Genomic DNA, 23141 nt, shown 5'->3' with positions numbered 1-23141 from the left:
TATATAACTATAACTAAGTTACCAAAATAAATTTGTGGTTGGAAAACCAAGTCATGAATTACCTGCCGCAAACTCCAAACACCGCCCTATTTTACTATAGGAAAGAAAAAGTGGTGCATCTTTCCTGCCATTTTGTGACATTACACTTCACTTTGAAAATTTCTGTGTCTTAAAAACAAGTACCTCCACCTCTCTCCCCTCCGGCAAGAAAAACAGACAGTAAGACCCTGGGTACAGCTGCCAATAATTAAAATGTGTCACTTCGTATTAATTCTCTGGGATAATGGCATTCAGATCAACCCCCTGCCAGCTAAGGACATTCTAGAGAAGAAACAAAGTCCACCTCACAGACCTGCAGGGACACAGACCAGTCTCGCTCTCAGCCACAGCAACTTCTCACTTAAAAATAGGACACAGCCCATTTTCTAAGCTCCGGCTTCAGACATCTTAAAGTGTCTTAAACAAAGTGGCTTTCAAACGCTTGTGAAAGAAACCCTGCCCCCGTGCTTAACTGTGTAAGCCTAGAGTTCTGTTTTCCACTGAACCTCCAAAACCAGTTGTGGTTTGTCTAAGAAAGCAATGTTTTAATCAGAACACTTTAATTTATTGTGATACTGAAGTCCCATCTGACCAGCAGATCCTAAGGCAATTGAGTAGCCATAAATTTCACGTGACTGATCGGAACAGTCTAAGCTCTGCACCCCCAGATGTATGGCCAACAGGGGTGACTGGCTATAAAAGCTTCAATTACCTTCAAGACAAGGACCCACTGATGAAATCCAACCCACTATAACTCGTGGACTTGCCAATCCATCCCCTCACGAATGGCACAGAGTAAAGGTCCACATCTCTCCTTCAAGCAGAAATATGTCCTTGGCCTAAATGGGCATCTGTGCATAGTACTGTTTGCTGAGCCACTGAAACAGAGAAGGAGAAATAGCACTGTCCACCCTGGCTGAGCAATATAGATTTGGACTGTGCTCTTCTACCTGAGTGCTAGTCGGTTTTACACTAAAAAGCCTGATGCGTTTTCTGAACACTGATACTGTGGTTCCAAAAGATAACTAACAGCCCAGTCTGTTCCCAAAGCCCTTCACCTCTGGAAAGAAGCATTTCCGTATGTAATCCAGCAAGAAACAGAGCCTGAGAACAAACCTGCCCCTGAGGACATCTGGACCTACAAGCAGAAGGAGTGGGTGACCCTGAAGTTACTTCCAGGAACGGGGCCAGCCCCAGGATGAGGAAGCAAATGAGGTTGCACCTTGAAAAGATCACAGTTAACCAACCAGTCCTAAGACACGGGGGAGACGGCTGGAGCAGCCCTGTCCCCACACAACATGGCAGGGCTGAGCACCTCGGGGTGCTCCACTCAGGCCTCTCCCCCTTCCCTCCATGTGGATTCCTAACCACCACCCCAGCTCACTCAGGACACGGCCCTGGTGAAATGTCCCTCTTTGCATCTCACTAGGATTCCCAGTGGCACAGGAATAAAATAACACTCAGACATGCTCCAGACGAGGAACAAGAGTCACTGCACGGCACTGCGCCTCTCAGAGCTACACGCGCTGAGTCACTTGCTCCCCGCGTCCTCCGAGGCTGCCTTTCTGGACCAGCGTTGTCCCCACTCTTTATTATTTAATGCCCTATTTTTAGAAGACCGATGAACATGCGTTGCTTCAGAGCCATCTGAAGAGAAGCAACAGAGGCTTGCCGTTCCACAGTGGAGCCCTAAGTAAGATCCCCACACCTGGGTACTCTCACGAACTCAACAGAGAACGGAAAGGCACTGATTTCCAATCCAACAACTGTACTTCACATTTCCCAGACCCAAGAGGACAGAGGAGAGTGACCAACTCCTCCAAGTACGATGGAGATGGGGGTACACCACCTGAACTGCTGAGCCTTCAGGGGAAGAGCAAGCTGTGGTGCTTGTGGTCTACGGTGATTTTTCATTTGTTTGTTTATTTGTTTATTTGTTTGTTTATTTTTGCATTACAATTCTTACAGTTATGTTTTTTTTAATGAGCTCTGCCGGGGGTCTCCGCTCCAGGTGTACCTCAAGTCCAAGCAAAGTTTATAGTCCCCCATGTTTTGTAAAGTTGCTTTTCACACTGAAAGGTTAATGAAAGCATACAAATTATTAAAAAAATAAAACAGGTTTAAGGCTCAACATATAATATAAATAACATCTAAATGAATTAGACCACCATTCTCAACTCTTACATCAACAGACTGTTTTTACATCTACAAAAAACAGGAATAACCACATCCCATAAAGTTTATATTTTGAATCTAAAATTGTAAGCAGATGAAAACAGAACACACACACACACACATCCATGGTTCAAAACTACTTCTTGCAAATTACAAGAAAAATTAATGCATTTTAAATTGTGAAATCATCGTTAGGACCCCTCCACCTGTCAACCAAGGCCCTGGTGACAATTTTAAGCAATGTGACTTCTGGGTGTTTGAATGGTGGCATGGTGAACTGGTGCTCCAGCACAGAACAGGGCCGTCCTGGTGAACACACCACACCCTCTCAGCAAAGGACAACAAAAACTGATCAGGGCCAGGCACAGTAGCACCAGCCTGTGATCCCAACCACACGGGAGCTGAGGCAGGAAGCCATCTTCAGCAACTTAGCGAGACCCTCAGAGACTTAGCAAAACATTGTCTCAAAATTAAAAATGAAAAGGACAGAAGGTTCCCTTAGAAGATGGAACCCTTAGAAGGAGAGTTCTTTGTTCCAAGAGCAGCTCGGTGGTAAAGCACCCCTGGATCCAGTCCCCAATTAAATTTAAGAAAAAAATGTTCAGGAAAAGAATGATCACAGCACTATAATTTTCCTCCTGCTTTCTGAAGTTCTCTGGCATCACATGCACCTGGGATTCAGGTGCTCTGTGTGATCACTTGGTTGCAATAATTCCTGCTGCCATCCAGAGCTGTTACGGGCTGCCCGGGATCCATCCTGGCCTCTGCGGCGGGCTGGGCAGCCTGTCCTGTGTTATGAAGGAGGGAGTGAAAGGTATACAGCTCCTAACTGGTCAGAGCCACAGCATGGGTGCATGCTGGACAGGAGCCAGAAGCAGCATCCACCATGCTGAGTGGTTTTTGCACAACTGCAATACCAGAATCAAGAAATCCAAGTTATCAGACACTTAGAAGGAGGTTCTTTGTTCCAAGAGCATGCAGGAGGGCAGGTCTTGGTCAGACCCAGCTTCCAGACATCCCTGCAGTCTCCCAGGATTCTGAGATATTTCCAAAGTGATATATTTGCCCTTTGATTGAAAGCAAACAAGAAACAGACATAGAGAAATCTGCAGCATGAAAGTTTTGACTCAACTATGCCCGGCCTGAGCCGGGTGAGGTACCAGGTGAGCCACAGCCACCCAGGGCAACATCACTCCAGAGGGCAGCCCACAGTTCGTCCACACCTGCAGGGGCTGCACGTGTAGAACACACCAGTTTCAAAGACTCAGGGTAAAGAAAAAACAAAAACTATCCCAGTAATACTTCTTACATCACTAGATGTTTCAGAAGTATTTATATTGAGTTTAAAAGAATCTGATAAAATTAGTTAAGATTCTGTGTTATTAACCTCTTTAATGTGGTCACTAGAAAATGTAAATTTGCAGATGCACTTGTATTCTCTCTCTTGAGCAGAAATGGCTCAGCAACAGGTGGATCCAGCCACATCCTACCTGCAGTCTGCTCCTGCATAGCCTACGAGCTAAGATTGGTTTTTACATCCTTCGGTAGTTGAGGGGGAAAAAAATCATATTAATATTTTATGACACATGAAATTCAAATTCTAAGCGTCCATAAAGGTCATCTATTTGCTGAAGCTTTATGCCAGGAGTCCAAGATGAGCCACTGCAAGAGGTCACCTGGGCCAAAAACCTGAAACACCTCCTGTCTGGACCTTTGCAGAAAGAAGTGGCCACGCCCTGCCCTGCAGGTCTGCAAATACAGACCCAAGTTTTTGCAGGTAAGGAGGGAGGGGTTGCACCCACCCCTGTGGGCTTCAGTGGTACTAGAAATCACATCAGAGGCAGGAGGGACCAAGGCCTGCAGGCCATGGGAACAGGGACAGCTCCCCACACCACTCCAGGAAGCTTCCTGTATCAAGTCCTCCTTAGACTGTTCCTGGTGGACTTCTCAAAGCCCTCACTTGTTCTCAGAGCACAGAGGGCCACAGACAGATTGGGGGTCCCGGAGGCACCAGCCGCCTGGCCTGGTATAGCAGGTCCCCAGCCTCTCTTGGGAGATTCCACAGATGCAGGGAGATGGTCATGACACTGTCTCCACAATGTGACCTCTAGTGTTCTACAATTTCAAATGGCTCAAACTAAGAGAGAAACAAACTCTATATGCATATAAACAAGCACAAGGTGGTCAGAAACCCAAGGTAGCTGCCCCAAAAGGAGTCCACTCAGAGAACCCAGCTGTGGTCAGCATCCTTGCGGGAAAAGAGGTAAAACTCAGACTGTTATTACTATTAAATGATATGTAAAGAACTTGGAGTAATGCCTTATCCGTAGCAGACATGTGGTAAATGTAGGTTGAAAGAAAATGAATGATTTATTTGGAACACTGGCTACTCAAACCTTAACACAATTTGACTCGTTGGTAATAAATAGTAATAAAAATTCAACTTCTAGTGTAACAGGAAACAGTAAGGCTCACTAACTCGCATCCTATCGTCATGGTGATGGGAAGCAGCTCCCAATGTGCTGCATTTGCTCTTATGACCCCAGCACTCTGTACCAAAGGAGCAACCACCTCTGAAAGCCATGTAGCACAGCACTGGCCTTGAGGGTGTTAGCGAGGCACCATCCAGATAAAAACGGACAGCCTGTGAACAGGCCAGTATTAAAATCAATGGAAAGTCTCTTTTCGTGCTACGTACCACAAGACTCCCCTCTCCCAGACAACTGCAGGGCTTTTCCCGACGGTCAAGGCAACGTTATGAATGGTCACGTGGGGCTTCTGTTTCAGTAGCCACAAAGCTCAGCTTCTCGATTTTGGTTCACATGCAGCACTGAAGGGAGTCTCACGGCCAGCACAAGGGTCTGACTCTTCCCGGCCCCCACCCATTCCTGCACTCCTGTTGTGTGTTGGTCTTTCACTACACACTGCATGAGGGACCTTCAGGGCACTGCAACCCTCAGTGGAATGACACAGGCATAAACAGGCAAGCTGAGCTACCAACACGGAGTCCTGAGATTCCACCCAGACATGGAGCAGCCCTGCTCTCTGAGCGGCACAGCAGAATGAACTTCAAGTCTGAGCTACGTTGGTCATGAGTTTTCTTTTAAATGAAGGGTTTTTTTTTTTTTAATATCTTTGTTTATTTATTTATTTTTTTAATGTGGTGCTGAGGATCGAACCCAGTGCCTCACATGTGTGAGGCAAGCGCTCTGCCCCTGAGCCACAACCCCAGCCATGGTCATAACAGATTTTGAGAAACTTCTACAGAGGTCAGCTCCGGTAAATAATGGAAAAATACTATGATCCTCTTCAGAAAAGAGAAAATAATTTTAAATGTGGGTCAACCTAGTGATGTCCCCACCTTAGGAGAAAATCTAGAATGCTGTCTGTGTTCACTCACATTGACAGTGCAAGAGAGCCAATGCAGTGGTGCACGCCTGTACTCCCAGTGGCTTCGGAGGCTGAGGCAAGAGAAGAGGATCATGAGTTCAAACCAGCCTCAGCAACTTAGCAAGGCCCTAAGCAACCCAGCGAGAATTTCATTCTCAAAATGAAATGCAAAAAGAGCTGGGAATGTGGCTCAGTGGGTAATTACCACCACCACCCCGCCCCCACCGCCAAGTTCAATCCCTGGTACAAAAAAGAAAGAAAGAAAGAATGCAAAAGAGCTCAACTTTTCTGTGCCTCTTGCACAGCAAAGAAAAACTGATTGGTCCCGGCCCAGTCCCAGCTTCACTGGAACAGCCGAGGAGAAGAAACACCTCAACAAGGGCCCCTACACACAGCCCCAGGCACACACCCGCCAGTCCCACAGGTCAGTGACACTGGTCATGGGACTGGATGGCCATCAGAGAGAAAGGAGGAAAGGTCCTGCCTCCCTGGCTGCTGGGTCCTGCCACACCTCCTCTCCTACTTGCCATGTCCTCTGCTTAGAGACAAGTGCCCACTGCCACTGGCCAGCTCTCCACCTCTGCCGCCAGCCTGCCCCCTCCCAATCCCGTCCTCTCCGTCATCACCTGGCCCTCTGCTCCTCCACCTGAGGACCACCATGCTACAGCTCTCCCCCAGGTGCCGGCCTCCACGGCTCTGGAAGAGCGGAGGACAGACACGGCAGTCTATGGGACAGTCCCTCTCTGACTCTTTTCCTGTAGTTTCTGGTGGCTTTTCTCTTTAAGAGCTTTCTTGATCCCATGCTGGTCATCTGTTTTCTATATTTGCTCTCTCGCCGAGAGTGATGCCGGTTACCACTGGGCTTCCCAAGAACAGCTGTGCCCTGGTCCCCACTGCTAGGCTGGGGATCTGTGCCAAAAGCAGCCTGGGTTTGGGAGACAGGGCTTTCCGCCCCCTCCTGGCCTGCGCTCTGCAGTCGCCTCAGGAGGCGATGACTGGTCCAGCCAGTATCCAGACTCGATATCCCAGTGGAGTTCACAGTTTTCTTCTCTGTGGAGCTAGAGCTAAACACCACGGAAGAAGGGACCTGGGCGCTCCACAGGCCATGCTGACCACTGGTCTCCAACTGTGCAGAGGCTGTGTGCTAGCTCAGCATCCTGATGTTCTACTGCAGACCTTCCCCACACCTCACCTGGTGCACTCAGCATGGTCTCCCGAAAAAACAACTCAGCTGGGTCTGAGTCACCCATCTGTCTGCATCTCAGTACCTGCAGAATGTCAGAATTCACCCAAAAATCATCTTCAAGTTTCCCTGAGTTAGAACACATACGTGAACTCCATACAGTACTTCCCTCTAAAATAAGTCCCAACAGAAATGACGTACATTTAGAGGAAAGTATAAATCATCATGAAAGCAAATGTTTACCCTCGCGGTCATTACACCGAGTCAGCTGAGCGCTCCCCACCAACAGACAAGCCACACTCTTAGATAACGAGCCTCTAACCCACTCAGACCAAGAAGGTGCAGTTTGACAACCACCCCTGGGGCTGCGGAGGTAGCTCGTGGCAGAGTTCTTACCTAGGACATGCCAGGCACAGGGTTCCATCCCCAGAACCTCAAAACAGTAACAACCAGGACTTATGCCCATGTAAGCGCCTAACAGAGCCACTGTGGTCCGAAAGACATGTGAACTTTCCAAAGAGAAGACCACTCCCATGTACGGCAGGATCTCCTGGCTGCCAACCATGCACACTCAACTGCTTCTCAAGCTTTGCAGCTAAAGGAGAAACCTGGCTACAGATTATCTCCCCTCACACACACAATCACAACTTCTAACTGCAGGGACAGATGCTTAAAAATGTGCAGACATTAGGAAAATCAACTTTACTTTCTAAAGTTCACATTCCACACAGCCGGTAAACTTTCATCAACCTAGAAATAACTGATTAGCCAATCTTCCTGCAAAACCATTAAGAGATTCTGTTCTTCTGTAGCCAGGGCAATTTACAGAGGCTAATTTTAATCCTGTCACTACACCACTAATCCCAGGACTCCACAGAATTGTCCCCAAGTTTACATTGTGACAGTAAGTGCTTTTACCCAGAATCCATTTACTCGTGGCTGCATTTTTTAAAGTTTTAGGAACAAGATTGCCTTCTTTGGGGCTGAGGATGTGGCTCAAGCGGTAGCGCGCTCGTCTGGCATGCGTGCAGCCCGGGTTCGATCCTCAGCACCACATACAAACAAAGATGTTGTGTCCGCCGAAAAGCTAAAAAATAAATATTAAAAAAATTCTCTCTCTCTCTCTCTCTCTCTCTCTCTCTCTCCACTCTCTCTTTAAAAAAAAAAAAAAAGATTGCCTTCTTTGCCTTTAAAAAAAAAAAAGCCATTTATGGAAAAAGTGGAAAAAGGAAGCCACTTGGCACCATGGCTGATGATGCTCTTCCCAATCATGGTGATTTAAATCACACCAGTGTTGCTCAAAGAGACCGATTATCATCATCATGCTAATGTCATGCTAAAGACATGGAAAGCGTGGAAATGATTCATCTAAATCTGGAGGGAATATGATCATCAATGAATGATGACATTTTCTCAAAATGGCATTAAAATGGGCTCTGTGTTACTGATAATATCAATATGAATCATGGGTCACCCCAGCAATGTGCATTCACACGGCTCTCTGAGCAACACCCAGACTACCCCCACTACCACCCTCCACTCCTAGTCCACAAAGGCCTTGCTGGGGGGGCACACACATGAGTGAACATAAATTTGTTTACTTCCTTCCTCAAAACAGGAAAAACAGTGTGATTAAGACTAGGCCCAGTGGTGCACACCTGGTAATCCCTGCGGCTCAGGAGGCTGAAGCAGGAGGATGGGAAGTTCAAAACCAGCCTCAGTAACATAGTTCCCTAAGCAACTCAGCAAGACTTTTCTCAAAATAAAAATTTAAAAAGGCTGGGCTGTGGCTCAGTGGTTAAGTGCCTCTAGGTTCAAACCCTAGCACAAAAAGAAAAAAAAAAAGACTAATAAAACCAAGTCAACAGGAAAGAGGCATCCAGAGGCAACTCCACAGCCAAAGGAGATAATAGAGATTAGCAGCAACTCCACAGCCAAAGGAGATGTTAGAGATTGAGGGTCCTCTGCAATGCTTCCTATTAATAAAGGACTGTATGAAGCCACCCGTGTGAATTAAATGCACTGAATTAAACACTTCAAACTCAACATGTGTAAACAAAGCATGTCCACACTGAAGCTCCATGAAACTATGACACAGGCACATCTGATGGCAGATGCACCTTCCAGGGGGAAAGACGCCAAGTCTGAAGGGGAAAAGGCTCTACTTCTTAACTCCAAGTTAAAATCCCTGGCACAACCAGGAACAGAACAGTGATCCTCTCAGCTCAGCCCAACCTGGAGCTCTACTTGCAACCAGCAGAAGTCTCAGCCACTCCTACTGGCTCTCTTTTTCCTGAATTAACACAGTCACTCAACACTTACTAGCCAACAACTACCCACAAAAGTGACTTCAGGAAAAGAAGAGCATGAGACCTGCGTGCTCCCCTGAAGCTCCAGCTGACTGAGAAGCTGCTAAAGCCCCAGCAAACCCTCTGCACAACTCCCAACCCATCACTGGCTGCACTAAATTTCAAAGAACGTTCCTGAATGCCGAAATAAATCAAGGCCTAGCACAGTGCCTCGTCAGCTCACGCAATACAGGTTAAATGGTACCATATGGCAAAGACAGACACATGCTGCCCTTTGCTGAAACAAAGGACAGAGACTCCTAAACAAATGTCCCTTACTGACACATGTAAGAGCTGGAGACTGAAGAGTATCCCAGTGTCAATGACAGTGAAAGAAATTACTTATCAGCCATGAACCAAAAATTAAGGGTTTTAACAGAGAACCTCAATTTTTAAGTCTCGCTTATGTCCTGAAAGCTAACACCACGTTAATCTACACACATCTGAACAAGAAAAGAGCAGGAGAGCTGTGAGCAAAAGGCCGCGCTGACATCCCAGGCTGCGGGAAGCAGGGAGCCCAGTCTACCTGCCTCTCAAGGAAGAGATACCTGCTTCACTCTGCCTGGAAACAAGGAAACAGCTCCATCTTCCGTCCCACCCTCCCCTCCGCTGAGCACTGCCTCCACTTCACAATCACACACACGGTTTATCTCAGCAAGTCAATTTTCTGACTAGTAAAAGCAATTCCTGACTACCAAAAAAGTAGTCACACACACAAAACACACAAAACCCTCACCAGAGAGAGAAAATTTCAGTCCATGTTTCTTTATTCTCCTGGGTTATGTCTTACTCTTTACTTGTGAAACATATTTACACGTTTGCTTTCTAAAAACAGTCAAAATTCTAATTTCTGTGATTTGTGATCTTTGGTACCATTTGGACTGAAGATTAAATGCCAGATCCCTTTTGGAAAGCTACTTTTAAAGCACGTTGAGAGCCACAAAATCACACTTCTCCGCAGTTTGCATGTGTGCACGGAAAGCGTTGCACACTGCACACAAGCACGACAGCTCTGGCCCTGGCAGTGGAGGCTACAGCTGCTCCCATCACGTGTGGCCAGATGCAGGGCATAAAGAATGAAAAATGGACAGTTGCAACTGCTGACTGCCACCAGCTCACAGGAAATACTCTCCACACCTCCACAGGCAGTTCAGTCTGTTAATATACCGTTCCTGTGGCTTCCTAGGTCATGCGCCCAAACTGCACCTCCCCAAACCAGAAAAGCAATCTCAAAGATGCCTTTTAAAGCCTGGGACGAGACATTCCAAATTCACAGTAAGTCTTTCTTTATTCTTCTTCCCATGATGCTGATTTTATTAATAGATTCTTCACAAATGGAAAGAAACACTAGATGTGATTCCTTTCTTGAAATAGGCTTACAACAACTTTCCAAAATTCCTAAAAATTCAAAGATAATATGGCCTCCAAAGATAACCTCACCTGACCACTCCAGGCAGAGGTCACTCCTCTAAAGAAATGTTCCACCTCCCCCACTTCAAACTCAGTTGTTCCCAGGACAAGAAAGAACAGAGGCCAGGGCTGGATGTGGACATGCTGTCTCCTCCACTGCCCTCAGACACACTCAAGCCCTAGGCAGGCTGCTGCCTGCACACTGGGCCAGTCGCGGGTAGGGGCCGCCTGGAGAGGACAGGAGGGGGATGGCCCAAAGGGAGCCCAAACAACAGTCAATCCCCACTGGCAGCACTGGCTGGTCCCCACACTCGCCCTCCCAGGACCTCCATCTTCCTCCCGGCTGGAGCACCCGGACAACTCTCCCAACCGCCACCTACTTACACTTCACAGAAGACCCACATCAGGATGCCGCAGCTCACTGGACAAGGCCGACTGAAAGGAGATGCAGCTCCCCACAAGAGTGGAAGGGCCGCTGCCCAGCTGCCTGGCCCTGAGAGCTGAACACAGTCATAAAGTCTTCCACACACCAGCCTCGCCAGTTCTGGAAGCCAAGGCCCAGGTGTCCAGCCCAAGCAGCCCAGTGAAGGCCCTTGTGTGAGTGGCGGTGGGGCGATGAACAAATCAGGGCGCAGAGACAAAGCCCACGTCCAGCCCCATGTGTGGTGCACTGACCCCTGGCACTTCCTCGTGCAGGCAGGAAGGTGAGAGTTAACTGGACTCTTCCACCGCTGCCAGCCTTCGGAGGGGAGGGATTAGGCTGCAAAGCTCGCATCACTGAAAGGACTCACTGTGCCAGAACAGCCTCTCCAGGCACCGAGGTATACACACTCACAGCATGGGCGACGCCAGCTTCGGGAAGGAATGCTACTCCCGAGCTGAAATATTTATCATGTAGATATCTAATCCAACAAATTTAGGTTTCTTCTTGCTTTCTTCCCTTAATCCTATTAATTACGACTAAATCTCGTCTATCACAAAGTTGGACGGCTCTGGATAAATTTGGCCTTCTAGAAACCAAAGAGAAAGCTGATATGCAAGTCCTGCACTCAACAGCAATGCCTTCATCAGTCAGAAACCTGCTATATTATAAGAAAAACACCACTTGCAATCAGATAACTAACACATGGCCACAAGTCCCTTTCTCCTCAGTCAAAAGTAGAATACACACAGGACGGCACAATGTCCCCAGGGCCCAAACAAGCACTGGTAAGAGGAGAGCACAGGCCGGCTCCCTCCAGCCAGGGTAATCAGCTTATATTTCAGCTTCCTATTTCCCTTAATGCCTATTTCCATGGCATTAAGGTAAAATGCCGCTGAAACTCTAAACACAACTCAGTCAGACTTACAGCCACTCCCACAAAATTCTTTTTCTAAGATTCTTTGTGATAAATTATGAGTAAGACCAATATGGATCCTGGAAAAATTAATAAATAAAAACCCACAACAACCCCATAACCTGAGTCCTGGCTTTCAGGAAAGATCTAAGACTAAACTCTACTTAAATCACCAGATCGCACTTTCCTTTTTTGCCCATTTGGGAAGACTGGAAGCATCCGTTAGAGTATTCCCCGCTTCAAAGTATTCCTTAAAGAATCTCCTTCTCTTTTCACATAAATGTTGCTAAACTTAATCGCATCAAATGCTTTACTTAAAAAGCCCAAATTATCTTCTCTTTGGACTCAGGTAAGAGGAGTTAAAAGTTTCATTTATGGAAGTAGAGACGATGTGCATTTAACACTGTGACCTGTTTTACAAGAGCTCCCTCACTCAGCTTACTTGATTGGGGTCTCTGGAACATCTTATAAAATCAGAAATGTAAGACTTTGGCATTCCAAGGAGGGAAAAATCAATCTCTAAATCAGTTACTTTGAAAAGCTGCAGTGCTAAAACACTCTGATGTAAACCATTCGTGGGACATCAGTAATTAATATCAGGTATACATCCCAAAGTTAAAGTTCTTGACCCTAGAATGTTTCAGTATATTAGCCTATTTGGAAAGACTTCTGATAAAAGCTTTCAGAAATACAAATAAGCAAATCTCCCTTCCCTCTATTCACTATTAAAAACAATGAGATGCTACCAAATACGCTACTTTGGTGTTCTGTTTCATTTCAGATAGGAATGTCCACTTCTCTTGGTTAGTTTTATTACAGATCATTGGCACTGCTATTCTTTTAGAATGTTAATGTATTCTGGATGTTTCAATATATTCAAATTAACCAAGCACAAAAAAAATCACACTAATAAACTAGAGAAATATTATACACATCTGTATCTTAACACATCAAAATTCTAACTCAGTTACAAAAATACTTACCAAGCTGCTTATCCTAGAACCCATTCTAGAGGGCTATAGGGTCACTCTGGTGAAACTAAAGATGTCCTCCTCCTGTGACCCAACTGTGAACACCCCTGACACCAGGCCAAGCTGCTCAACTGCTTTCTTCATTTTACTAAGGGGGAAAGGGGGCCCTCAAAGTCATACACAATAGTGGTGTGTCATATATTTAACCGTGGCCAGTCTGTGTAAATAAGAATGCAGCTATTTTGTGGCCACAATTAAAGACTGCAAGAAAAAACAGAAACAAATGATAATATGAGCTCTTTTCTTAACATGGCAGTAGCAAGTATCCTATCAAATAGCAAGCATGCCTAGTTCCTTAAAGTAACACATTCCTAAACCAAAATGCTTCCATCATAACAGGGTGGTTTGCACCATGATCTCGAAAACATCCTGTTGGGGGGCTCTCCACTTTGTTTCTACTCCAGTCAACGCACATCTCTCAATTTTTAAGTCACCTTTAGTCAAGATTAGAGACTTAATGGCAGGTTCAAGGGACATGTTTTATGTTTAATTAAGACCTCGTCTAAAGTTCCTCTGTGACTCGCTGGTTAAGTGAGTGCTCTAGGGGTCCAAGCGCTCTGTCCTTTGTTATGCAGTGGACACCCCTGAAGGCTCCATTGAGCCCACAGGCACTTCGGGGGCTTCTAGAAACAGCCCAGAACCTACTCCGGCCTCCTTATCGCCAGACACCGACTGGGTCGGACACAAACCCAACACGCAGCAGCCCCTCGTCAAGATGCCCAAGACCAGGTGCCCACAGACCGCTCCCGCCCCAAACGTGCGCCCATTCCGCGTAGGACCCAACTCAGGTGGGAAGACTTATGTAACCTCCTCGGGGGGCCACGCCTTTCCCACCGCCCCACCTCCCCCAGAACAAAGTGAAGTTTAAAATAGAAACCAATTACCTGGTCTCGGCCGCCTCTGCCCCGGAGCCAGCCGCGCCGCCCCGACCCTGAGCCCCCGCCAGCCCGCTGCGCCCCGGTCGGCACGGACCCCCGCCTTTGTTACGGTGCGAAGTTGGGCTGCGGGTCCCCGGCTCTTTCACTTCTTGGGTTACAGTGCAGCGTGTGACGTCCGCTCCACATGACGGGGGCGAGGGGCGGGCGCCCGGGGGCGGGGGCGGCGGGCCGGGCCTCCCTTCCCCGCCCACAGCCCGCCCCCTGGACGCCCGGCAACCAGCGGCACCGCCCCCGCCCCCGGGGCGGGCAGGTAGGCGCCCCGCCCCCGCCCCGCTCGCCCCCCGCCCCCGGCCGCGCACTCCGCCCCCCACCCCACAACGGCGCCGGGGGCCCAGCGCCGCGGCGGCTCCGAGACACAGAAATAGGAATGATTTAATCCAACGACGAGCCCATTCCTCCCGCCGCAGAGCTCGCTGAGGGGGGCGGGAGAGGGGGTCACATCGGTAGGACTCGGGGTGGGGGCGTGGGCCGGGCACCAACTCGTAATGGAGTTGGACGTTTCCGGAGCCAGAGCGACGAAGGGCGCTTGGGGCCACCGATGGACCCTCGAGGTGATCTCGGCGCGGCCTGGCACAGACACACCCGGTGTGGATCAGGCCCCTCTTCAAAGAGGGAGGCCCTTGGGTCCTTAACCGATCATTGCATTAACACCAACCGGAGTGTACAGAAGAACAGCTCCCCACCGGGCTCCCCCAAAGACACAGCGTCTTCAACGCTTAAACAAGCAGAAGCTAAGTGGACCCGTCCATGCACTTCCTGAGGCGCGGGCTACATCAACCCCACAGCACTGCCAATATTCCTGGGAAATCGCTGCAGAGGGAGTCCGTAGGAAGCACTGTGGTAGCCCGTGACGCCACCCATGAATACGCGCATTGTGCGGAGCAGATGCGGCCAGGGCGCAACATTCATAAGTGGGGTGGGCAGCAGAACTTTCACTGACCATAAGCAGTTCACATTCTAGAATTTGCCATGGGCTGAGTATCAACTTCCAGTGAGAAAAATAAAATCTGAAGTTGGAAGATAACATACTGCCGTTCACTTTTCAAGGGAGTTAACATCTGTTTCAACAATCCGCTTTCTCTGTACCCTTTTCTCGCGGCGAGTGGGCTCCACCACGCAGACCCCAAATGCGCCAGGGCGCGCCTGACTGGAAACAACCAGCCGGATGGAGCTGCACATTTCGATTCCTCAATTGCTAAGAAGCATAATCATATCTTCCTCTTTTCCCCTTCTGCAGGTTTCAACTTGAATCCAAAAGTACCTCTAATGCCCATTCTTCATAGGAGGGCGTTCGAAGGGGGCAGAGTCTCCACTTAGGACTGCTGTGTGCGCGTTTAGGTGGACAGACTTGGATAAACGCGTGTCCACGTCTAAATCACACATCTGTGCAAATGCAGGAACCTGCGGATGCGCGGGTCTGGTCGGATTTAGTGTGCAGACACACGGGCGCATGCACACGCGCGCGTGCGCGCGCTCACACACACTCACATCCCAAATTACCTCCGGGATGGAGAAAATCGCTTCGGATTGGCCAACAGAGCCGTCACTCACACCCAGGGGGCAGGGAGACTTCGGAGGCAGTTTCTTTTCTCCCTACCGTCTCATTTAATGTTAAAACAACAGGCAGACCCTGAAAGTTAGCCATCTACGCAGGGAGTCTGCCTCCTTCAAGGCGGGGAGCATCAAACGGTCTCTTACTTAAATATATCTCATACTTTCACAATGGTCGAAAAGGGAAATTAGCAGTCGGGTGAGGCAGCTCCATGTAAGGAGGAGGGGGTCATCCGGGAGGGGTGGACGCCGGTGAAGAGTTGTTCTCACACCCAGAAAGGACTTTGACCTTTCATTGATTTAGAAATTAAAAAAATAAAATAAAATGTTTTCACAGGTCAGATTATAACACACGCTCATCCCTAATTTTTTAGCTCATTATTTTATTTTTATTATTTAAGCATGCGCCACAATCATGCCTCCTTAAGAAAGAACTGACCTATTTTTGGCTGGAGATGAACGACCATGTTAACAGATGTTAATCTTGTAATCTGTTTTTCCTGTAAGCACTTTACATACCCGGGTTTCAGACCTTAAAAATAACATCTTTTCCAAAAAGACCTGACGTCACAATTCACAGTGAAAAATCACACTCCCTCTTCCAATTTTTTTTCCCTGCAATGATTTCAAAGACATTAAATCTTTTTCACTTTATAAATGCTGATTTGTTCTGCCTCAACTCCCACAGGCTTTTATTTGCATTTCAAATTCCACAGGTTACACCAGTCGCCTTTTCAAAAAATGTAAACCAACAATGAAGCAGCAAATGGCTTTTTGTGCATCTGGATTAAATAAGGCACAGAATGAATATGTTTTAAAAGAGGGCTGTGCAAGTTGATCTTTGCACACCCGGAGACCAAGTGACTCTTTATCAGTAAGCCAGCGGAATGAGTGAGATACAAACACAGCCCCAGAGCTCCTGGGCTGATCCTGGTCTGCTGCGGGAAGCTTATTAATCCAGTAATAAATGGGGCTGACTTACAGACCCACATTTTTCGTGTAAAAGGCTGGTTCTCTTGGGTCTCTAATTGCAGCGATCCACTAGCTTCCTAGGTCACAACGCCCGATTGTCACCACACACCAACCTTCCTCCATAAACCGCTGGTTTAAATACCCCACTCGGCTGGCTTTTAAACTTATTCATAACAAAGTTTCTTTAAAACTTGACGAGGTGGTTAAATCTAAACACCGATCGTAACTATTCTCCCTGAAAATGGCAGAGAAGGTGTCTTTCCAACCCCCGCCCCCACCCCGCCAACGCACATCCCACTGCACCCTTCTCTTACACACCCGTGTGTGTGTGTGTGTGTATCGCCATCGATATTCCCCTACCCCCACCCCCCACCCTTCTCCGACCTTAGCAAGACTGGGCTCCTCTCCGAGGAGTCCCTGCCCCCCAGGTCCCTTCCCCACCCCACTCGGAGTCACCGAGAGAAGCTCGCCCCCGCCCCCACCCCTGCCCGAACTTCCCTTCCCAGAGCTCCCACTAGTTTAATGTTAGGATCACTCAAAAGCTCAGGGCTGATGGGCAGGCAGCAGGGGAGAGGGCAGTAGGAACAAACCACCACCACCACCACCACTACCCACCCACCCCCACCCCCCCCCCGCAAACATGTCCCTTAGGCAGCAGCGCTCAGTGCCCACAGGCATCGATCCCCTCCGCCAAACCCTTAATAATTGAAGCGGCTCCTCGGGCCCCACAGCCCATCACCCACCTTCATTAGCCAGAGCGTTTTACTTTAAAGTAAGGCAATTTGCTCTTTGTCTCCTAATGGATGAAGAGCGCATCGGAGCTCCCCTCCTCCCGCGTCGCCTTTGACGAAGTGTACAAAGCCAGAGCCTCTTCCGCGCTCCCATCCTGGCCCCCACCCCGCCCCTCCACTGCGGTAAAAACCACCTCCCGGGCGCTCGCCCGCCGCCCGAAGTTGCATCTTCCCACTCCGGGAATTGCAGAGAGCAGCAACTACCAACAGGGAAAGCCAAGTCGCCCCCCCCCCACCGCCGCGCCGGGGAGCCCCACCTCGGCGTGCCCCCACCCCACAAGGAACACCAGGGTCCCAGGCACGTCCAGGTCCCCGGCCTCTACGACCCCGCCCGCGCGCGGGCGCCGCAGCGCCCCCGCCCGCGGCCCCTACCTTGGCGGGGAGGCGGCGGTACCGGGGAGGAGGACGCGCACGCCCCGCGCATCTGAAGGTGAAGCTGAGCGCCCGCGGCGCGGAGCCGAGCGCAGCACTAGACCGACCGCGCCAGCTGCGCCCCGGCGCGGGGGACGCGCGAGGGCGCGCGGGGCCCGCCACGCTCCCGGCCCCCTCCCCGCGCCGCCCGCGCGCGCCCCGGACGCGCCCGCCCCGCTGGGGCCCCGACGCCCGCCCAGCACCGGGGGCTGTGCGGTGCAGGGAGGGGGCCTGACGCCCCCCGCCCGGCGCAGGCCCCAGGCTTCCCCCAGCCCGGGAATGGTCTGCCCTGTAGGAAACGCACACGCTCCACTATTGTCTCATCAGCACAAAGTTCTGCCACACTGCGGAGAAAGTCTGGAGGCTCACGATGACTCAGACGCAGATAATTCTTCCCCTAATCGCACTGAATCACGATCCCAGCGGCTAGTGGTCGCCCCCTCTTCTCAAGGTCTCAGGCTGCCGCAGCTCGGGTTCCTGGAGGCTGTTTACGCGCGCACACACACGCACGCATCCATACGTGCAGACGTGCTCAGGATGCAGGTCCAGCCGGCTCACGCACCTGGGCACTGAGCCTCAAGCCAGATCTAAACCTGGAGACCCTTCCTGTGGTCCCAGATTTGTGTGCGTTCCTGAACTTCCTGAGGAGTGTTTCTGGAAGTTCGGGTGCAGAGTATCAATACACGAAGTCCCAAATGGAGAGAACCAAGGGTATGCTGCAAAGAGAACAGCTGCTCTGCTGAGTGGAGCTTGAACGCGATTGTCACTGTTGCTGTTTACTCGTATCCTTGAAAGTTCATCTCGTTTTGCTTTTGTTCTTAAAACTTCATTTCTTCGCCTCAACTACTCTACGTGGGACGTAGTTAGTTACCATAAATTGAGTCTGGGAATACAAATCCTAATTTAACTCCAAAGAGCTTTAATGGTACTTGGCAGGGAGGGGCTGGAGGGGGGAGGGGAGTTGGAAGCGGAGGGGGGAGGGGCCGGGCAGCGCGCCCCGCGATCCGCGGTGACGTAGGCCAGGGGAGCCGTGGCCTGCGGAGGGGCAATACTATCTTCTCCCACCAGGCTCTTGGCCATATTGTTCTGCTTTTCCGCGTGATAACTCCGCAGTGGAGGTGGATTCTGGCCAAGACGCCAACGTGGCTCTGCTTAACAATCGGCGCCGCAATCCGGGCGGTTACCTTTCGCCGTGGCATTTCTCAATGCCCAGCGCTCGCTGCTCTGCTCGTGCAGTCCAGCCCTCCCCAGCTAGTGGCATTTACAACGGAAACTCCTTCAATATAGACGAGCTGCAAAGGGCGGTTGTTGTGCCCTGGCGGAGCTGGAAGTCGGCGCGGGGCCGTTCTGCCTGTGTGAGGTTCCCACGTGCGAGTGTGCTTCACGGGAGGAGAGGGGCGCAGAGGAGGGAAGAAGATGACGAGGAAGGATGCGCAGATCATGAAATGTAAGCGCGGCGCGACTGACGATCAGCACCAATTTGGAGAGCAGGCATGTTAAAGGTCATGGACAATTGTTGCTGGTTTCAGCCTGCGTGCCTAAGTGGGGTGTATTCTTGAGCAATCCCATTTAAGTCTGATTCACTGAAAAGTATTGAAGTGCCCACAGTTCATCACAATACACAGTGAAAACTCACAAACGAAAGTGTTGCCCAATTCAACTATTAACATATAAGTAAGTAGCATGTGTAGACATTACATGTGTGTTATGTACTCTACAACAGACTAACATTCTCATGCCATGAATTTTAACAATTTGGGGTAGTATTTTGAAATGGATGAGTCAGTCGGTGTAGATCTACTGCATTCATCTGCATTCTTGGGTCAAATTTCAGACTACAGTGATGCACTAATAATTTCCATGTGTTGAAAATCCACATGTTAGATCAACAAATGGTAAGCAAACTTCCATACTGCACATAGTATTGTAAAACCTCCATGGCTTCCCTCTTCTCGCCTGGGTAGGGCCCTTCTTAACCCATCCACGTGATTTCACTAAGGGCTTTGTCTGTCACTAGGATATTGTGCTTTTAAACGTTCTGATTTCCTTTCTTCCGCATTTCTCTACGATGCACACAAAGTCTGAGAATGTAATGTGATGGATGAGCAAGAGTCAAATTCTGGTGCCCCTGATACAAGCAGAGAAAAGGGCAGCCCCACTTTGTTACTAAGTTGAAGTGTATTTATATCAGTTGTAGCAAAGTTCTGACCTTTGTTTACTGATAGAACACCACTCCCATCTTGTTCTAGACACCAAAAACAGGTATGAAAATTTAATAGCCCATGTGTTCCCATGCTATTCCTATGGCATAGATAGCATTGCCAAAATTTCAACTGTTTAATAGCTTCAAACATATGCAGTAGCCATGAGAGATCCAGGACCCTTTCTACACATAATACAAGGCCCTGGGTTCCCTAGGAGTGCGTCTTCTATTTTGAAATCTTTAGGTATATGATAGTCCTTGGGCAGAGCAAAGTCAGCAGTATTCATGGTTGGTTTTTGGATATTTATAGCATAATAACAGACAGTAATTCTGGATGATGAAATGGATGGGGGAAGAAAACACTTTCCCTTGCCATTGCCTAATGAATTATTTGCTCAGCATTTGGGACTCTGCTCCTTCCAGCAATTTGATGAGGTAACCTTCAGTGATTGGAGACATTTCGATAAGAACAGCTCTCGAGGGATTCTAGTAAAGAATAGCTAAGAGTAAAAAACAAACAAAAGGCAAAAAGAACCCTCCCCCCAGAAAGGCCCTGCCTGTATCAAAGACTGAATGGAAACTGCCACAGTGGGGCAGGAAGTCCAAGGAAGGTGCCCGCTGCCCACGCAGGTCAGTGCACTCCTTAGCAGTGAGCCCTGCCTAGTTCTCGTGAATTTATTAGTGTCTTCTAAATTACATCTCAGAAAGGAGAATGACATGTCCCTTTCTGTCTTTCACTCTCCCAACTAATGTGAATTCACACATCCCTGAGGGGATTAGGGACAAATTTGATTTAAGTTGTCAACAAGTGTTCCTAGGTGGAGGGAGAGTGAGAAACAGGATTATGTTGTCTGGATTTCACATATAAATGAAATTGGCCATTTAATTCCTGATATTTCAAAAATCAACGCTTCTTTTCTAAAATCTTTGCCTTCCATGCAGCCTCAAAACTCAGAGCCAGGCATAATCCCAGTAGCTCAGAAGGCAACTCAGTGAGCTCTTAAGCAACTTGGTGGGACCCTGACTCACAACAAAAAGTAAAAAAGGCTGGGGATGTAGCTCAGTGGTAAAACACCTCTGGGTTGGAGACCCAGTACCCTCCTGCAAAAAACAAACAAACAAAAACCTCTGACTACTGTATTGAGAAACACAGGGAAGGAAGCCTAGCACACGAGCTTGGGTGCCCTCATAGGGAGCTGAACACATGGCAGTCCCTCCGAGGCTGGTGAGGCTGGCTACCACGTTGTGATAACACTGTGAGAGTCCTCTGTGTAGTGATTTCAGCCTCCTGGAACCTGAAGTTAACTCACAGAATATTTGGAATCTTGATTTGGAAGCTATCTCAGTTCCATGTCTTTCCTTTCACTCTGCAGGCGATGGACTGTCGTAGTCGTGAAATCCGTAACATGCATCTCTCACACACATCACCTCTTATGAAACTGTGCCAGAATCTTCATGTTGGCACCAAGAAGCTTGCCAAGGGGCCTTCTCTTGGGATTTACGTACAGGACAAGTCAGGGTCCAGCTGCTGTGGTTTGACTTAGGGTTGGGACTTTCATGTTCTTTGTAGCAGTTGTGGAAATTTGTTCATCTCTCTGCAGAAGGGAGTCTGAAGCTACCTTCAGAGGTAGCCACCTGAAGATTCTGTGCAAAATGTATCCCTTTGCTGGAATGAAATACCTTGCTCCTTTTTCCCCATGGTGAAAATCATAAGAATTTTCCCAGAGAATCAGCATTTTTAACAATCTGTCCTTGTTTTCAATATAGAAAAAAAAAAACTGCATGACAACACACCATTCTTACTGCAGCGCAGGTTTTCTTTTACTGATTCAAGCAACGACATCACATTTTCTCACCATTTGCGGTTTTTGGTAACTCCATCAGGACTTCACAGCAGGTAGACAACCCTCAAATCTGTTCTTAATTTCAACTTAAGTAAAAGACTCTCAGCAACAGCTGCCTTCAGAATAACTGGTACAGAATTCCACAGATGTGGTTCATAATAGTTTAAAGAATAAAAGGAACTAGGCCCCAGAGCAGAATTCACTTAAGGAGAGACAAATTCAATAAGGATTTCTCTTTTGAAAGATTTCCCATGTCCGGGAAGAGAGGGGCCTGTTTCCCTTACTCCCTTTTCTCAGAGTCCTCCATTATATTAATTACTTTACCGACGGGTTGTGACCTGTTAACGCCCCACATTTACAACAGCAAGACCACGGGCTCCCTCAGCCCTCCTGGCTCATGGTGTCTCCCCAGCATCACTGAGCGTGTGTGCACATTTATTTAAACTTTTCTAACAGAACTGAGAGAGAACAAATGAGGGAGCCAGCAACCTGTCTTCCGCTGTGGGCAGGCCGTGTCCGCCTGCAACGAGGCCAACAGGGAAGACGTGCTGAAGACTTTCGCGTGAAATCACACGGACACATGCAGGCCAGCTTGAAGGAGGGCAGAAGGGCTCTCCGGAAGCTTGGTGGGGTCAGAGATGAAAGGACAGGAGTGATTGGGTGAGGATGGGTGGTCATGATCAGGGAGTCAAACACCGTCAGTGGAGAGGCTAGGTACCATTTAGGGAAGGACTTTTTTGTGTGTGGTGCTGGGGATTGAAATTGAACCCAGTGCCTTGTGTACATGAGGCAAGCACTCTACCAACTGAGCTATATCCCCAGACCCTGGACTTTTTTAATACACATAACAAAATGTACCGTTTTAACCATTTTAAAGTATACAATTCAGCATCATTAGGTACTTTCACAAAGAACTTCATCATTCCAAACAAGCTGCACCTTAAACACCACCTTCCTGCTCTCCATCCCCTGCCCCTGGGGTCCAGGGGAGCTCTCCCTTCCGTCTTCCTTCTGTGAGTTTTAGTATTCTAGACCTCACATAAGTGAAGTCCGACAGCACTTGTCCTTGCGTAACTGGCCCAGCATCATTTCACTCAGGATGACCTCCTCAAGGTTCACCCATGTTATAGGAAGTAACTGGACACACACACACACACACACACACACACACACTTTTTTCCCCTTGAGACAGCATCTGGCTGGGTTACCCAGGCTAGTCTCTAACTCTCAGTCCTCTCACCCCAGCCTCTCCAGTAGCTGGGATCATGGGTGTGTGCCACCTCACTCAGCAGCTGATGAAATTTTGCCTCCTTTAAAAAAAACCAGAAGTGTGCTAGGCACACAGCTCAGCAGTAGACCACTTGCCTTGTACGTGTGATGCCCTGGAGTTAACCCAGAGCACTGCAGAAAAAAGAGGCAGATTATAAATGGAAGCAAGAGCTCCCCCCCCCCCCTCCAATAAAAAGAAAAAGAAAAAAAAATCCTTATAAACTAGGCACTGAGGCAGGAGGATCACAA

At 48.6% G+C, this 23141-nt stretch overlaps 1 protein-coding gene across 4 annotated transcripts in view; it reads right to left on the bottom strand.

Annotated features, from left to right (window-relative positions):
* The window catches only part of Znf516 (zinc finger protein 516), a 105522-nt gene extending 87931 nt beyond the window's left edge, over nt 1–17591 (bottom strand). For 3 of the 4 annotated variants that reach the window (XM_071602630.1, XM_071602628.1, XM_027935287.2), the window contains exon 1: nt 13798–13817. The gene's annotated coding sequence lies outside the window, so the exon portion shown is untranslated. Of the gene's footprint in view, nt 1–13797; nt 13818–17537 lie in introns of those variants that run through there. The other variant, XM_071602629.1, reaches the window with a different exon arrangement.
* Nucleotides 17592–23141: the final 5550 nt, after the last annotated feature.

This window comes from Marmota flaviventris, chromosome 16 (genome assembly GCF_047511675.1).
Source record: "Marmota flaviventris isolate mMarFla1 chromosome 16, mMarFla1.hap1, whole genome shotgun sequence".
Classification (NCBI taxonomy): Eukaryota; Metazoa; Chordata; class Mammalia; order Rodentia; family Sciuridae; genus Marmota; species Marmota flaviventris.
The sequence above is the reverse complement of the archived record's forward strand: the minus strand, read 5'-3'. Positions and strand labels throughout refer to the sequence as shown.